General features: G+C 42.7%; 1 pseudogene; it reads right to left on the reverse strand.

Moving 5' to 3' along the window:
- Positions 1-2,121: 2,121 nt before the first annotated feature.
- Positions 2,122-2,442, reverse strand: LOC124982767 (prothymosin alpha-like; annotated as a pseudogene).
- Between the last annotated feature and the right edge of the window lie 3,229 nt (positions 2,443-5,671).

Here is a 5,671-nt window from a genome sequence, read left to right on the forward strand (position 1 = left end):
AAGAATTTACAAATAGAAAGCCTGCGCTGTAGAATGTTCTCAAGAAAATATTCCAAGAGGAGGAAATGACAAACAACAATGTAGGTCAGCAAAGGGAAGAACTACCTTAAGAAAAAAATCAATCAAAGGAGAAACCAAATCAAGTTTAAAACCAAAAATAAACCCAAATGACTAGGAATACAAATCATATCTCAAAGGGCTTGGGAGATAGCTCAGCTGGTAGAGTGCTTGCCTCGCAAGCACAAGGCCCTGAGTTCAATCCCCAGTACCGCAAAAAAAAAAAAAAAAAACATATCTCAATAATAACCCTGAGTGTTAATGGCCTAAATTCATCAATCAAAAGATGTAGACTGGCAGATTGGATTAAAAAGAAAGACCCAGGGACTGAAGATATAGCTCAGTTGGTAGAGTGCTTGCTTACTTTGCATGCACAAGGCCCTGGTTCAATCCCCAGCACCACAAAAAAAGAAAAGAAAAGAAATACCCAACAATAATTATTTGAATTGTTATGTATATTATTATAACTCAGTACTGGGAATCACACCAAGGGCCTCAATCACACTAGATGAATGCTCCCCTACTAAGCTTTATCCATAATCATTTTATTTTATTTGAGACGGTATCTTCCTAAGTTAGTAGGAAGACTGACATTGCTCCCCCAGCCCTATTTTGTATTTTATTTAGAGACAGGGTCTCACTGAGTTGCTTAGCACCTTGCTGTTGCTGAGGCTGGCTTTGAACTCAAATTCTCCTGTCTAAGCCTCCCAAGTCACCACACCAGGCAAGAAAGTGCATTTTTTTAAAAGTCTTGGTGATCAGGTTTGGCATAGAATTTTTAGTGTAAATATCATGTGATAGGCAAGTGCTCTACCATGAAGCTATATCCCCAGCCTCTTGTTTCTTCTTATAACATTTATAATCTTATTATTAGAACCCTGCCCTCAAACCTCATCTTAACTTAATTACTTCTAAAGTAATAGGCTCCATTCTCAGAGTAACATCACATTGGGGTCAGGGCTTCAAACTGAATTGTGTGTTCACATAACTCAGTCTGTAACAATAATTCTATCTCTAATGTATACACATTTGTAGTCACCATCTAACATACCATCTCCTACTACTAGGTTGATTAGATCAGGGATTTTGATTTAGTTCTGTATTTATAAACTACTGAATTTGGGGTAGGGGTATAGGTTATGGTAGAGGCTGTGCTTAGCATGTATGAGGCCCTGGGTTTGATCCCCAGAAGCTCTAGATAAATAAATAAACTCGGTAATGGGAAGGTAGATTCTATGGTCGAAATACTATGGTTTTACAAAAATTTTTTTTTCTATTACTGGTGATTAAACCCAGAAGTATTCTAAATTTAAGCTATGTACCAATTTGTTTGTTAAAAAAATATGGGGAAATAAAATTTCGGTTTATTGTTGGACAGCCTTGCCTCACACACACATCCAACAGTCCAACAAATAAAGGCAGCTTCAACTTCATAGACAAAAAAACAAACGAACAAGCACACACAAAAAAAAACTAAGACTTTTTATCTTTGGTCTTTTTAATTGTCTCATACAAAGCAACTACTTGTAGTATAACAAAAGTGCATACACACAAGAAAAATTACTAGAAAGTTTGGAAACAGATTTTTTTTGTTCTCGATTTTGCTTTTTTAAACAAGTTTTTTTTTTTTCCTTCTTCTTTGACATTATAAGAAACATGGTCACAGAACAAGTAAACTGAGGAGTAGGAGAGAGAACCTCTCAAAGGAAAGTTTGGTCATTCAAGATCAGTAAAAATGATTGACTCCTACCAATCCATATAAAAATAGAAAATTCAAATAAAAATACCAATTTTCCTTTTTTAAAGTGCGTTTAAGGAGGAAAAAATAGCAGGGACTTGGAGGTTTTGGCTCTACTTTCCCTTCCCTGTTGCAAACTCACATTGTGTTTTTGCAGGGCGGTGGAGAGCAAATGTCATCCGCAGGTGGCACTGCCCAGTGGTGGGCGTGCGGGCTTCTGTCCTCCAGGTGACTGTGATTAGATTCACGGATGGGAAGTACCAGGTGAAGGAGTGTGCAGTCTTTTGCTGTTGTCATTTATAAGTTTGAATGCTCCTTTTCTCTGCCTAGTCATCCTCATCAGTCTTCTGAGTCTTGGTATCAACATCGTCCTCATCTTCTGCAGCTGCCATGTGCCCTGGCTGCCTTGGCCTCCTTGTCTTCATCTCCACCCTCTTCCTCACCATCACCTCCCTCCTCTCCTTCAGCTGCCTCACTGTGAATCTCTGGCTGCCCATCTTCCTCATCAGCATTCCCTTTAGCAGGGCTTCTCTTCCTCTCTTTGCCTCCTCCATGACTTCCTTCTCCTCCTTTAAATCCTTGGTGGTAATCTCACAGCGAGTGTCCATGGCTGCCTCTGGCTTGGTGAGGCAAGTGGGTGATCCCATGCAGTGGGGTAAAAGGAAGACTAGAGTTCAGGGACTCTGGTCGTAAAGCTGCTGGGGTCTTCGGCAGTGGAGGAGGCATGCAATGGATGCAGTTTTGCCCAGCGCTGAGTTGGACCAGGGAACAATGCAAAGACGACTTTCTTCCTACCGATGAATATATCGCATCTGTGTTAAGCAGAATTATTACTAATGCCACACTTTGCTTTCCTTTTCACAGTCAAGAGAAAGTGACAAAATGGCTTGATGATGGTTATTTAATTATTTGGGAGGAAAAGAGGACCTGTAAAGACTTAAAGACATAATTGGGATAAAAATAAGGAGGTCTTTAAATTTCTTTGTGTGTGCAAGCAGTGAAACTCGGGGCCTCACATATGCTTGGCAAGGACTCTACAGCTGAGCTAAATCCCACAGCCAAGATAGAGGAGTTTGCCTCAGTTTACTCTCAAAATGGAATGATAAGATACACGGTTAAAGAAGTAAAAGTAAGGGGAGATTTCAGATGGCGGAGTAGAGGGAGACTGCGTTCCTTGTCACTCCACTTTCAAGCAGAGGATATCTGTTTCTTGGTGAGGCAGTTTTTGCTGCTTATCAATCACCTGCTATTTACCCCATTTGTCTGCTGTGATCACCTGCAGTCTGCCAGCATATCAACGCCTTTTTTGAGTGTAGATTGCTCACTGTCAGGCGCCTATCATCTGCCATTTGCCTCCCTCTTGCCGGTCCATCGCCTGCCTTACACCTATCCATCACCCACCGCACAAGGTTCAACTCCCGATCATACGACAACAGTTAGCGAACTGATTGCCGACCGCCAGTGGAGCACCAGCTGCCTGCTGTTGCCTGGAAGTTCACTGTTACAGTACCTGCAGGTTTGATTACACGTGGCTGCCGCCATTTTGAGACAACAGCCAGGACCCATAGGAACCCTGGCCAGACTGACTGAGCCCAGTATCCAGGATCCCTCAGCCAGACCGATCACTCCATGCCTCTGGGGCCCTCACATTGACTGACTGCTCCCTGCCACCGGGACCCCCAGACCAAATGACTGAGCCCTATCACCGGGACCCCAGACTGACTGCATCCAGCCTCCAGGATCCCACAACCACACCAAACACACCTGACTTCCAGGACCCCTGCCTGACCAACTGCACCCCACCTCCAGGACCTCCAGCTGACCACGTCCACACCCTGAGCTTTAGCTCCCTATTTGCCAACACATTTGAAAGCCAGAGCGGCCATCTTGGATAATCCTCGAAGCCATAACTCTGATCTTTAGGTGGGGCAAATCCCATCCTGAGATGCCTGCTGGAGACTTAAAGCTCATGGTCGCGTACCTCTCCTGCATCAGGCTACTGAACACTGGGAGGTTTCATTACTATATGACTGTTATAGTGTAGATTTTCTTTTTTCTCCTTATTGAACTATTTTAAGTTTTTATTTCTTTACTTTTCTTGCTCTCTTTTCCTTTTGTCTACCTGTTCCCTCAGAATCTCTTTCTCCCTTTTTGCATGCTAACATCCAATTTCTTTTGATTACACTCTCACCCTTTCTATTATCTAGATCATCTTTCTTTTCTTATCCCATTAACAGCTACATTCTACATCCCTCTGCATCCTCTTTGTCCTCCATTAGAAACTGTAGACCTTACTGCAAATCTGTTTGTTTTACTGAAGATAACATTTGAACTCATTCTGTTTATTATGACAATATTGTTATTGTCCTCATAGGAGCTATTTGGTCTAGGATTGCATACTGTCTGAATTGGGCACTGCTAATATTGATCTCCCCTTAAAGAAAACATTTTGGAAACCCATAGGGCCACTATAAGCCTATAGGGGGAAGTCTGCAATACCACAGATCTGCCCTGCTAAAGGGGAAAAAACATGAACAACGTGAGAAAACAAGGGAAGAAAATGATCCAAACAAATCTAGATTCTATATTAATAGAATCCAATGACAGTATGGTAGAAGAAATGTCAGAAAAGGACTTCAAATTATACATAATTAAGATGATTCACGAAGCAAAGGATGAGATAAGAGAGCAAATGCAGGCAATGAATGATAATACCAATAAGCTGACAAAGCACCTGCAGGAAGCAAAAGATCATTTCAACAAAGAGATAGAGATTCTCAAAAAAAAAAACCAAACACACAGAAATCCTTAAAATGAAGGAAACAATAAACCAAATAAAAAACTCAATGGAAAGCATCACCAAAAGACTAGACCACTTGGAAGACAGAACCTCAGACAATGAAGACAAAATATTTAATCTTGAAAATAAAATTGCCGAGGGGTTTTCAAGATGGTGGACTAGAGGGCGACTGCATTTCATGTTGCTCCAGGATGCAGGATTCAAAAGAGGAGATAGTGAGAGACTTGGGACTAACTCAAAGCCTCCGGGTGAGTCTCTCCCGTTGGGGAGGCATCCCGGTAGTCTCGGAACGCAGGGAACATTGTGAAGTAGAGTTGCCCGGCGAGACACCCCTCCCCCCACTGGAGTGGTAAACACGGACAACTGGGAACATCGTAGAGGTGGCTGCTCAGCACAGCGCTTGGACTCGGAGCAACCACTGGGGCTCCAGGTGGCTGCCTGAGGAGGAGCTGCGTGGCGAGCTGTTTGGACTCAGAGCTATCGCTTCTGAACATGGGGGTGCTGCCCGTGGGAAGAGGAGGAACATGGCGGGTCACTTGGTCTAGGAGTGACTGCATCAGAGCTACAGGCGGTTGCCAGAGGAGGAGGCGAGTGCTGAGTTGTTTAGACTCAGAACGACCGCTTCTGAACACCGGGGGGCTGCCCAAAGGAAAAGGAGAAGAAATAGAGCAAGCGATTATGAAATTCATCTGGATGAATAAAAAACCCAGAATAGCTAAAGCAATCCTTGGCAGAAAGAGTGAAGCAGGGGGTATCGCAATACCAGATCTTCAACTCTGCTACAAAGCAATAGTAACAAAAACGGCATGGTATTGGTACCAAAATAGAAAGGTGGATCAATGGTACAGAATAGAGGACATGGACACAAACCCAAATAAATACAATTTTCTCATACTAGACAAAGGGGCCAAAAATATGCAATGGAGAAAAGATAGCCTCTTCAACAAATGGTGCTGGGAGAATTGGAAATCCATATGCAACAGAATGAAACTAAACCCATATCTCTCACCATGCATGAAACTAAACTCAAAATGGATTAAGGACCTCAGAATCAGACCAGAGACCCTGCATCTTAT

The sequence above is a fragment of the Sciurus carolinensis genome, chromosome 4 (genome assembly GCF_902686445.1).
Source record: "Sciurus carolinensis chromosome 4, mSciCar1.2, whole genome shotgun sequence".
Lineage (NCBI taxonomy): Eukaryota > Metazoa > Chordata > Mammalia > Rodentia > Sciuridae > Sciurus > Sciurus carolinensis.